Source organism: Stegodyphus dumicola, chromosome 4, assembly GCF_044657685.1.
Source record: "Stegodyphus dumicola isolate Sdum_Otavi_A_Nest chromosome 4, ASM4465768v1".
NCBI lineage: Eukaryota > Metazoa > Arthropoda > Arachnida > Araneae > Eresidae > Stegodyphus > Stegodyphus dumicola.
Window position 1 is genome coordinate 144023024 of NC_140771.1, and position 12971 is coordinate 144035994.

A 12971-nucleotide genomic window follows, 5' to 3' on the forward strand; every position below is an offset into this window, starting at 1 on the left:
GTAATATTTATTTTCATAATTTTAATTTTTTTGAGTTTTTTGTTTACACAAATGCAGTTTTTTTGTTTTTTCCCTTATGCATTTTACCTTCAAAAGTAAATTTCATTTTTTTCCCCTTTCCTTTAAAATTTTTTTGTTACATTTTTATTTTACCCTTAACTTTTTCCCTTTTTTTAAATACAATATGATGTTACATTTCCATTTCTCCAAAAGTAAACTTACCTTCATTTCTCTGTCTTTGAAATTTTAAGCTGGAATTTACATGCATATAACTTCACTAGATAATATTTTCTGTAACTTTAAACCATTATAACTATTAATGACTGTATTAACGTTTTGGCTAACTATACAAAACTTTGTTGATTCCCTTTTACACGTCTTACTTTTATTCAAAGGATTCACCAAACTATGTCTGACAAATGTAATTTTTACACTTTCCATTGACACATTTACCCTTATATTTAACTTATAAAACATATTCATGCTGTATTTCTGATTCCTTTTCCCCATAATAAATACAGACTTACACGTGTTTCTTTATTGTAAGACCTACTGACTTTAAACAAATCTTATAAGGAGCAATAAATTTTCATGGTATGAAGCCCACTCAAACCAATGCATGGAGCATTTCTACCCAGTTAAGTTTAGATACGTACCAATAGTACTTCATTTCTTCTTATTTTACTCTACAGACATTTATACATATATATTCAGGACACTCCCTTTTATTCAGTTAAGATTCATTTATACTTCTAACACAAATTTTGCTAACTCTTTGAAATCTTTTACAAAAATATCTTGTATTTTCATGCACACATCCTACTTAAATCACCAAACATACACTGAACCTTGATTTTTCCTTCATGTGAAAACGTCACTCGGATTCTTAATATGATTCCGCCATTTACCGCAGAACTTTCTAAACACTACTCTATTTGAACTTATCACAGCCTTACTCTTTTAACAAGGTACAGAAGATTGAATTATATTTTAACTACAGAGAAGAATATCCACATTGTAACGTATTATTTTGAATTTCAATTATAGTCCCATTTTGTGTAGGAGAACTTAAAGTCTATAATACACAAGGAATTAATATTCAACCATGGAAATGAAACTTTATTGCCTTTTCCCCAATTTGGAATATAAAAATTTGTTAATTTGGAATATTTTTAACGTATTTATTGTAACGTAATTGAAAAATACCCATATTTCACATTGTCAATTAATTTATTTAGCACTGAACTCTTACAGCCTTTTGAGAACGAAATTTGTCATACATGAGAAATGACTCCTACATAGTTATGATACATTACACGAAATGTTGAGTAGAGTTCCAAATAATGATCTAACATAGTAATTAACATAAAAGACCTAACACAAATAATTTTATGATAGAAATTTCAAACTGACATTGCTTAATAATAAACATTTACTGCTTTTTTGATATTTAACTTCTGATAAATAGTAAATAAAATTACTCACAAATAATTATACAAAGTAGGTAATAACGACAGATTATATGGACAGAAAGTCCATATAATGATCTACTATAGTCACCAACTTTAAAAATTTTAACACATTTTTAATATGTCATAAGAAAGACCACACTTTTTTGAAAAGCATTATTTTAATTAAACATTGGAACCACACAGTCCTGCGCACATGTATAACATTTTTATTTATCATGAGCATGACACATAATAAGTAAATAAAATTTTCACAAATTACGAAACACATTTCTCTTTTAACTGACTGTACTCTTAAGAAAAATGCAGTATGGAATGCTTAGAACACTCAGTGCCACAGTTCCTCATTTCCCCACGCATTGATCAAAAATATACATGTACTTTAAAATCAGTTAAACAAATTCAAATGAGAGTATTCAAACAGGAATACTTCACAAATTAGATAAAAGAGAGGTACACAATGAACTTGAGTGATAAATACAGAAAAGCGTAAGGACCGAGAAAAAAGATGTATTCGTGGAGAACTTTTTAAGATAAACTTGCTCTATTTTTGCACATGGGTTACATTTTGCATTTCATATTAAGGAAGCATTCAAGATAATTCCGCCTACCAGCGGCCGAGCGGTAAAGTCGCTGAACACTGGTAGTTCGGTCCGAGGTTCGAATCTCGCGAACGGGCTGGCTGCATGGGCGTTTTCGTGGTTTTCCCCATGTGTAACGTGTATACGAGCCCGTTTCCCTTAGAAAGTCCTCCACGAAGGCATCCCTTCCCTTAGGCAGGTAGCCCTCGAGGCTTTGCCATAATCACACACACACATGATAATTCCTGTATAACTAGGTATTTTATTCAGACTTGTTAGTAATGTAATTTATTAGAACAGTCGCAGACATATAGGAGAAGTAGGCCATTTCCACGGAAAACAATTTTCCCAAGAGAGACTTTAACAGTGAAATATAAAATGGAATAAGAAAATGCCATATTTCCAACAAAATTAGTATCTGAGTATGCAAAAACATGAACAAGAAATGAATATTTTTTCTGAAAATGTTCCGAATGGAATAAGTCAGGACTACTTTCATGAACAGAGTGTGAAAAATAATGATGAATTTTTAATTTTATTTTGTCTGTAGTACATTTACTTATGCTAAAATCTTCCATTTGGTTGACTGTACTTTACATTTAGACGCAAGTTGATAAATCAGAGTGATTTTGTGTTTTAAAGCTTCAGATTCAGAAATATTACAACTTCAGAAATAATACAACTCAAAAGCAAAAAGATTAAAACGATAAGAGAATATACTGCAAGCAAGCGAACGTGATAAATGACTTTCTTAACTTTAAATAAACATTTCATGTTAATTTACCATTTTTACTGAGATTTATCTACGTATTTACTAAATTTTTTGCATTTTGTTTATAATTACGACGTATAATACCAAAAGGACATAAGAGAACATTTGTTTCTTGAAAATGTCCATATTTTTACCCAACTGTTATTTCTTTCATAGCTTTGAAGTAACCTATTAAACACATAGTTATTTTGTATTGACCAGACAGCCGTTGGTCTTGCCAATGTCTGAGGGAAGTCACAAAGCTAGAGAATTTAAGTAATAGTTTACCAGTACGGAGAACTTCTTACGGCGTTTTTGATGAAAATTGACCGAATTTAGTAGTTCATTACTAATCTAGGAGCCTTTAACTATTTTTTTTTATTCGAAAAAAACACTCTCAGAAATTATCATCAAGATTTTCCATACAGATATATTGTACTACTTTTCATGCCATTACATTTCCAGTGAAATTTGATTCATTGTCAGATAGTTAAATGTTCGTTACTTTTTCGCATACGAATGCATTTCGTGTCTCACATACGCTCCTTACATATGATTTAACAAAATTACAAACAAGTTAGAAGTTAAATGAATATTTCCTGAAATACTGTACATTTCATTCCGGAAAGTTTACATGAGTACTTTCATTTCGAAACCCCTAATGTTTTTTTTTTTGATGCATTCAAAGTAAATTTTGAGTATAGAATTTTCAGTTTTGACAGAAGTAATTTGTGGGTGGCTGTGATGTGTTCGTGTTTTCATAAACCGTTTTTGTGAAGCACCTTATTGGTAACCTTTAGAACACTTTGAATATTACCATTTTTTACATTACTGTCACTGCAAATCATTGAATTTTCAAATATTTTCCTATTTATCGTTTACAATGCCTCGTAAAGTCTTGGGAACAAATTTTTACTAAATAGTTATATTATTTGATTTAATAATTTTGCTACACGTTTGGAAGATTTAACTTCAACAACACTATCAAGCTAAAGCAGAAGTTAAGAAAAGAAATGTAATTTTGATCTTAGTATTCTATGGGGATAGATTAATTTTCTCTGACATTGACGTATTCGTTTGTCGTATGTAGATAACAGAGACTTTTAATCCAGTTCATACAGACTTGGAATATTTTCTCTAAGTCACCACGATCACTGACTTGCATTGTCATAGACTTTTTCTCGTGAAGTCTATTTCTTTCTTAAAAGTTTATGTACTAATTTCATTAGAAACATGTCTAAGAAAATACCTCATCTTCATAAGAAACATCAGCGCTTTGATTTAAATTAATAATAAAATAAGAATCATTGTTTTGTAAATATATTTCTCTTTGACTCAAAAGTTTCTTCTTTATCATATTCGAAATGAACAATTAACTGTACATAACTAATATATTGTATTGATGAATCAGAGTTATATTTTAACTTACTACATTGTATTTCAAGTGAATGTGTTTTATTGCATCTTTTGATAAAATCTTAAAGGCTTAAATGAGTGTTTCATTACAAAATTTGTACTTTCTAACTTCATTCTACTGAAACGAAAACATTCATAACTTATTGCAAAGAAAAAGTTTTACATATTATACTTTTTGATTAATTTTCATACCACAGTATTATTTTTGAAAATTTGTTTCCTAGTCCACTGCTAATATATTACTAATTTTTCGCTCTCAATACTTTTTCGTACGTGACAAAAAACTCAGTTTAGAAACTTTACTTAACACCTTGTATTGCATTGCTGAACCGGGGCCATGCTTTCATTTTTATTACATATCATGCGAATATTTTTAAAAAGGCAAATTTTTTTCCTTCTGTTAGCACAATTTTAACCAGCATTTTACTATTACAGAGACTTCTTTAGTCAAATTTCAAGGGTTAAATTGAACGTTTCATTACTAATTTTGAAGATTCTGGATATATCCTATTTAAAAGTTCATAACCGATTAGCAAAATAATTTATATATGTACTTCGTTGTGCTCTTGGTTAATTTTTAAATCGTTTTTCAACTATAACACTTGATTTCTAGCGAAGTATCAAAATGATTATTTACTTTTCGCTTTTCCCATAGAATTTCGTAGACACATATGTTCAGTATGGAATATTTTCCTAACTTAAAAGTATTATTACCGAAATAGAAAAATATACAAAATTTTCCTAAAAATTTGTATACTTGTGTTTTACAAACATGTACACGAATACCCACATTTAATTACTTAATGTGTACTTTCCTATATCAGAACTAAAATTTTGAACAAAAATTTTTTAAATAATGTCATATTCTATAAAATTTATGTCTTTGCGATGTCATTGTCTTTTCGCAGTTGCAGTTTTTTGAGAGTAGTCGTTCAGACATTTCGAAAGTGTTTTCTCTTTGCTATTGGAAACTATTTTATCTTTGCTGTTGGTATAGGCCAATGAATTCTCGATACTTTTTTCTCTTGGTTTATCTTCAGCTTATGAGTTATTTAAATACTTAAAAATATGTTTGTAGATCTTTTATGTTGGCACTTGTGATAGATTGTTTGGACGTTTTAGGAAAATGTATTTATTTTATTCACGTGAATGAAGCTGATGTTTTTTTAAAATTTTGATATTCAGAGTATTAGTCAATTATGACAGAATGCCGGATTTGTTCTCTTTATTCAACATTCATATGAACTTCAGTACTCCAAATCTCTCTCGTAAATGTGATTTTTTCTGTCAGTAATAGGAAGACGAATGAAATAAATGCAGGTTATGCAGACCTAAGGTAAAAATCAGGAAGTAAAAATTCTTCAGATCTAGACAATTTAGTAGAATGTGCAAATATTCATCCTATTCGAAGCATATTTTTGGAATTATATAGCATATAAAATGCAAATTTAATAAAAAGAGATATAATGAAGATCAATTACTTTGCAAAATCTGGACGGTAGTTATACAAAATTAGTGATAAAGCAGTTTTTCATAAAAAGCGGTTCCAACGAAGGAGACATGCCAGCAATCGCCTGAAACTCTCAGTGGACATTTGATCTTCGATCTTACGTAGAATTTACAATTCTACTTAGCTATTGTAAGCTTTGTTTCTACCTGATCTTTGCTCTTGTTGTTGGGAAAAAGGCAATAAAGTTTCATTTCCATGGTTGAATATTAATTCCATGTGTATTATAGACTTTAAGTTCTCCTTCACAAAATGGGACTATAATTGAAATTTAAAATAATACGTTACAATGTGGATATTCTTCTCTGTAGTTAAAATATAATTCAATCTTCTGTACCTTGTTAAGAGAGTAAGGCTGTGATAAGTTCAAATAGAGTAGTGTTTAGAAAGTTCTGCGGTAAATGGCGGAATCATATTAAGAATCCGAGTGACGTTTTCACATGAAGGAAAAATCAAGGTTCAGTGTATGTTTGGTGATTTAAGTAGGATGTGTGCATGAAAATACAAGATATTTTTGTAAAAGATTTCAAAGAGTTAGCAAAATTTGTGTTAGTAGTATAAATGAATCTTAACTGAATAAAAAGGAGTGTCCTGAATATATATGTATAAATTTCTGTATACGTTTTATAAGTTAAATATAAGGGTAAATGTGTCAATGGAAAGTTTAAAAATTACATTTGTCAGACATAGCTTGGTGAATCCTTTGAATAAAAGTAAGACGTGTAAAAGGGAATCAACAAAGTTTTGTATAGTTATCCAAAAAGTTAATACAGGCATTAATAGTTATATTGGTTTAAAGTTACAGAAAATATTATCTAGTGAAGTTATATGCATGTAAATTCCAGCTTAAAATTTCAAAGACAGAGAAATGAAGGTAAGTTTAGTTTTCGAGAAATGGAAATGTAACATCATATTGTATTTAAAACAAGGGAAAAAGGGTAAAGTAAAAATGTAACAAAAAAATTTTAAAGGAAAGGGAAAAAAATGAAATTTACTTAGAGTAAGTGGAGGTAAAATGCATAAGGTAAAAAACAAGAAAACTGCATTTGTGTGAACAAAAAACTCAAAAAAATTAAAATTATGAAAATAAATATTACTTTTGTAAAAAAATTAAGTTAAAAATGTAGTAACACCTTTACACCTTTTTTTTTTGAATAAAGAGCGGAAAGGAAAAATTAAATTTGTAAAAAAAATTATTACTTTTGTAAAACCAAAAAAAAAAAAAAAAAAAAAAAAAAAAAAGTTTAAACAAAAAATTAAAATAAAGTAAAAATACAAAAAGAAATAAATTTTGGAAAGAAAAGAAAAACTTTTGCAAAATAAAAAAGTGAAAAGGAAAAATTCAATTCGTAAATAAAAATATTACTTTCGTAAAACCAAAAAGAAAGTTAAACAAAAAATTAAAATAAAGTAAAGTAAAAATACAAAAAGGAATAAATTTGAAAAAAAAAAAAAAAAAAAAAAAAAAAAAAAAAAAAAAAAAAAACTTTTGCAAAGTAAAAAGAAAATGTAAATTCACTTTCGTAGAAATAAACGTCAGTTTGCGAAAGTTAAAAATAAAATTTATGTTTGGGAAAGAAAAACATATTAAATCAAAAATTAATAAATTAACTAATAGCTTAAAAAATAGTAAGAATAAGATGAAAAATGAAAACATTGGCTGAAATAATATAAATATTGTTAGCGAAATGTTGATTGGTTGTTAAGAGTGTATACGTTCGCCTGAGCAGATGTAGAAAGCGTGAAGCGGTTTCGGCATGCTGCAACGTGAAAGAGATGACGTTTGCCTGTTTCCTCCAGCCTAGTGACGTCATGGTGATTTTTGCTCCAAACGGAAAAATAACAGGCTTGATAACATGAAGGGGTAGCCGAGCGGTAAAACGCCAGACACCCCAGAGATAGCGAGTTTAAATCTCGGCCGTGGAGTTTTTTTATAATACAGGGAAAATGATACTAAATTCATTAGAAATGGATTAAAACATAATGGAATCAATTAAAAGTAATTAAAAATAATGACGGATTAAAGAATTAAAATGAATCGTATAAAAATGAGTAAATAATTAAAAGTAATGACGTATTAGTTAAAATAATAAGGGAAATAAATGCATAATAAATAAATGAAAATAATAAGTTAAAAGTGATGTCATTCCAAACACGTGGTTCAAGAGCTCGTTGCCAGAAACATAAAAAATAGTGTCATTAACACAAAAATAAAAAAAAACTTTGAAAACATAAAATCGTTGCCACAGAATCAAAACGAAACTCGTCATGATTACGTCATTCCATCACGTAATACAAGATGGCGCTGGTGTCGTCACTTCGGGAGCAATTCAAAATGTTGGAGACCACGCCCCCTGTGACGTCACTTCCGCTGCACGAGTACGGGGTGTTACTACTGACACTGCCTAAGCTGAAACAACCGTGAATAATATTATGTTTCAAGTGTTCAGAACTTAAAGCAGATAACCAGAATAACGCTTAGTGGCTGCAGTTATCAATATGTAAAAACTGTGATTAGTATGTAATATTCAACCCTGTTACATTGGAGTCTTCCCCGCCGTGATGGTATATAATTCCATTTGGTTCATGTCCGTGGTCGGAAGCCATCATAGCGGTGCACTCACTCACTCACCTCTTAATTTTGGAGCTTTATTATGATTATGGCATATCTTTTTAATCTGGAAAAGTTTTACATATGAAATTGTTTTATTAAAATATACATAGAGAAATTATATTCCGTTTTAAATTAATTTTCTAGCTTCGTGCATATCTGTTCTCTTGTGAGACCTATATACAAGCAGAAAAATGTGATAAAAGATTTTCCACTCTATGAACATTAGACAACAGTTGCATAGGTAACTTAACGTTTTGAAATATTTATTAATTTTATGAAGAATGCTGCAGTCTCTCCAATTCGTGTGTAAATTCTGTTTCGGGAAGAACATGTTTGCGTGTCTAATTTTTCAAGTGGGAATCCGGAGTTACTACTGGTTTAGGTACTTCAAGAGAACTTATCTGCGTAGAAAGTAGGTGATGGGTTCGAGGTTCATTCAGAATCCATATTTTACAACAGTGTATTTCAAAATGTTTTATAGTATTTCTTTAGATTTAAGACGGTATTTGTTAACTTGGTTTTACGCTTCCTAATGCGGTGTTTTTATAAGCAACGCAGATATTATCCATGCTTTCTCATAGACAGGTGGCTGTTGATTTCTGCGCAGAAGTCAATTAACCCAGCCTGGTCCAACCCGCGGGATCCATGCTGCCCTCTTATTCATTTTGTTGGCACTTGCCCTTCTTACTGGAAAAAAAAGTGCTAGTTAAACGTTTGGAAAAAGAAAAGACCCTCCTTACTGCTTTAAATAATAAATATAAGTAATCATATTAAATATAATAATAAAAATTATAAGGCTCAGTGAGCCAATGAAAACTGTTGTAAATATTGTAAATTTAATAAAGGGAGGCAAAATCCAGAGACAGAGAGCATTTATTGCATTTGTGGACAGTTCGGATCCTGCTTATGGTGACATTTCATTGTACCGCCAAGTTTGTACCGCTAAGTGCTGGAAATTGTCCGTAACTGCTTTTTGGGTTGAGGAATGAGATTCTTGCTTTCCTCAAAAAAGGAAATATTGGGCATGAGTATCAAGAAAAATTGGAAGAAGTCCACTTTTGAAATAATCTTGCTTTTCTGAGAGATTTAAAATCCCATCTAAATGCTTTAAACTACAAGGCAGAAAACAAAATATATCCCAGCTTTATGGACATATTGAAGACTTTTGCAAAAGACTTGATGTAATGCAAATTGCATTAAAGGCAAATAATATGGCACGCTTTCTATTTTGTCAGCAATTGAAAGAAGAAAATGATATAAATTTTAGTATGTTTCATGAAATAGTTACTGATATCAAAAGATCTTCAGGCAGATCCATTCTACCAGACTAAAAAGTGTGATGTCACGGAATATTTATGGAAACTGGTTTCTAAAGAACATTTTCCCAAACTGCATAAATTCTGTTTGCAAATGTTATCGCTCTTTGGCAGTATATATGTGTGAAAGGGCTTTTTCTGCTCTCAAACAAATTAAATCGAAAACGAGAAATCGCATTGAAAGTGCTTCGCTGGAATTGAGCCTGAGACTTTGCCTTACTGAAATTACAGTGGGCATAGATAAACTTGTATCGAAAAAAGCAGTGCCAATCATCACATTGATTTCCAGACTGTAAAATAAAGTGATGTATTAAACTAGTGATTTATATGTAATTCATTTTACTTCTTTAATGCCTCTGGCCCTCACTTTCTTATACTAATGTTTGATTGGTCCTCGGGTAAATAAAGGTTGGACCCCACTAAATTAACCAATCAACTTTTCCTAGTACGCAACTGAAATCATAAAATATACAACTTAAAATAAAAATAATCTTCCGATTAAGATTTTTATTCCTTTAGTTAATCTGCATGCGATAGTTGTAGAATTATCAACAATTTAAAAATTGTTTAAATGCGGCTAAGCCTAATTTTTGTTTACCATAGCAGCCATATTTTTTTTTTCATTTGAAAGTTAGTAGAATAATGCATTCAGTTTCTGCATCTTCAGTGTCTTTTTGCTGAGTTAGACCAAAATTAAACTTTCATTTCTGTGCACTGAAAAATCTGCCTTGTTGCCTGCTGGCCGAATTGCTTGTGTTTGCGTAGAAACTCTAATTTTAATTGTAATTTTTTTTCATTGTTCTAACTGTATTTGGTGTTTTGTTTTCTTCCTATATTTTTCAATTTTTAGTGAAGATAAGTGTTTCTTATTAGCAACAGATAATGTCGCCAGTCTGTCTCGGACGAAGGAGAGCGTTTACAAGTAGCGCATGCGCATTAGGTTAGCGACGCTAAATCGTTTGTAAAAACCGTTTCTTTTTTATTTGTTTAATTTATTTTATTCATCGTTTTAGATTTATTATAGTATTTGAATAGAACATGTGGCAACGATTAGATAATTCTTCAGATGATATAACTTGTGCATTCTGAGTTATAAAATGAATGAGATGTAATGCTGTTAAGTGAACCTAGCACCAGAGTGTCGCTATGATAGATAAATATAGTGAATTTTAAAGAGTGCATTTATTCTATTGAGATTTACGAGCTATCGGCAAAGTAGATTTAATTCAATTCAATAAGTTTAAATGAAATGCAGGAAAAACTACGCATAGCTTAATTTTCCATACAAGGAGTCATGTGGTGTACTTACCAGATTTTTTTATTTGAGAAATAACACCGGAATGTTTTCCTGTTAAAGCCCGAGTTCCGTCACTGCATACAGCAATGCAGTTATTCCAAGGAATATCATTCTCAGATATAAAATTATCAATTACATTGAAAATCTAATTTGCAGTTGCTCTATCATGAAGAAATTCACAAAATAAATACTCTTCGGCAATTCGTTTATTTTCTTCGAAAGGTATGTAAACTAAAAATTGATCTAAGCTCGTTATATCAGTATTTTCATCCTATTGCAATGCGAAATATTCACGGTGTTTTATTTTTTGAATAAATGTCTCTTTTATGGAATTTGCCATTTAATGAATTCGTCGACTTAGTGGATATTTTCATTACTAATCGTTAGTCGCTTTTTCATTGAATAATGTTAAAACTATATTTTTAGCTGCTTCTATAGTGTCAGCCTGCCCAGTCTTGATAAGTCTTAGGCTTATTTCCAAAGCTTTTTCACTTGAAGTAACAAAACCTTTCATTACTTGTTTACTATTTTCGAACTTCGCTGATTTCCTCTTAAAATATTCCTCAGATTTATTCTTTAAATTGGCATACTTAGCTTCAAAATGTCTTTTAAGAAACGATAGTTTCATACTTTGCATAACAGTTAACTGTAAACACATTGAGGTTGAGAGTCCATTTCATATCTATTCCAAGAAAACCCAAACGATAAAATAACTTTCATTACATTTTCTATAAGAAATTTTTCTTTTCTTTTCAGTATTCTTAGTGCTAGTAAATTGTCCTGGATCCATCACCTGGTAAATCATCGCTTTTCCGCTTAGTCAATCGTAGCCATTTTTCCGTTTTGAAAATCTGGGTTTGTTTTATGATTTTTTTCACAAATGTTTAAATATACGTATAACTAATTCTTCAAAAACAAACGAAAATATTCTCAAATCGCGTAGAAAAGTAAGGAAAAAAAAACAACAAAATGACAAACTACCTGCTGTTAGAGAGAGCAAATTGATGTAAAAAACGCTTTTAATTGAAAATAAAGCAATATGATCCCGGAAATGTTGGCGACGTAAAGTGTGGGCATTCTAATAAATCTATCTACTGTAAAAGAATGAATGAAATAATATTATCTTTATATAGGAACTTATTTTTATTTCCTATAAAATACAACATCCATTTTTATTACTCCTTTTAAAAACATCATTTATGACAAATTTTGTTATATCTATGGCTAAAAGAATGTTTATCAAAATATTTTTCTAAAGTCCTTGACCAAAGCTGTGATCGCATAATTTTACGAGTCTTAGAGAAAAAAACTTTAACAGGTTTTTGGAGTATTTCATTTTTGAATTTAATTGTTAAAATAACTTTGTTCCTTTTGCGTACCACCTATTTTTTCTTTGCGTACCGACGGTTAAGAGCCGCTGCTCTAAAAGACAATCTTGGTATTACAAATGAATTTTTTACCATGCAGTATAGAAAGAATGCATTGCAAAAGCAAATTATTCTGAAGAAATATTTGTATAAAATTTGGAAATATGTCTAGTTCAAGAAATACTGCCATAAATAAATTGGAATGACAAAATATTTTGTAGAGATGAAGATCCGAATGGAAGAAAAATTTAAAGTGCAAAAATTAATAATTTCAGTTATACGAACATTATTGCTAATTTAAATATGATAATTTTAAACTATTACTTAAACTAGAAATATTTCAAATTAATATTTCTTTAGCTGAAAAATTAGAAACCCGAACCAGAAACATAAACATGAGAACTAAAACAGTAAGAAAAGTAGATAGTTCATTAAAATAAAGCCAGAAATATTTTTTTCTTTTTATTCAGCAATACCTCTCAGCGTTACGGCCGGAAAATTCCGTATAGAAGGCTGCCTTCTATATTCATTATACATGAAAATTTCTCCTAGCTTTTAGTGTATCAAATTTTGGTTTGGATGTATTATATTTGAAGACAAGGAATCAAGGTACAAAATGAGAGAGTCATTTTCTAATTAAACCACTTATTCAT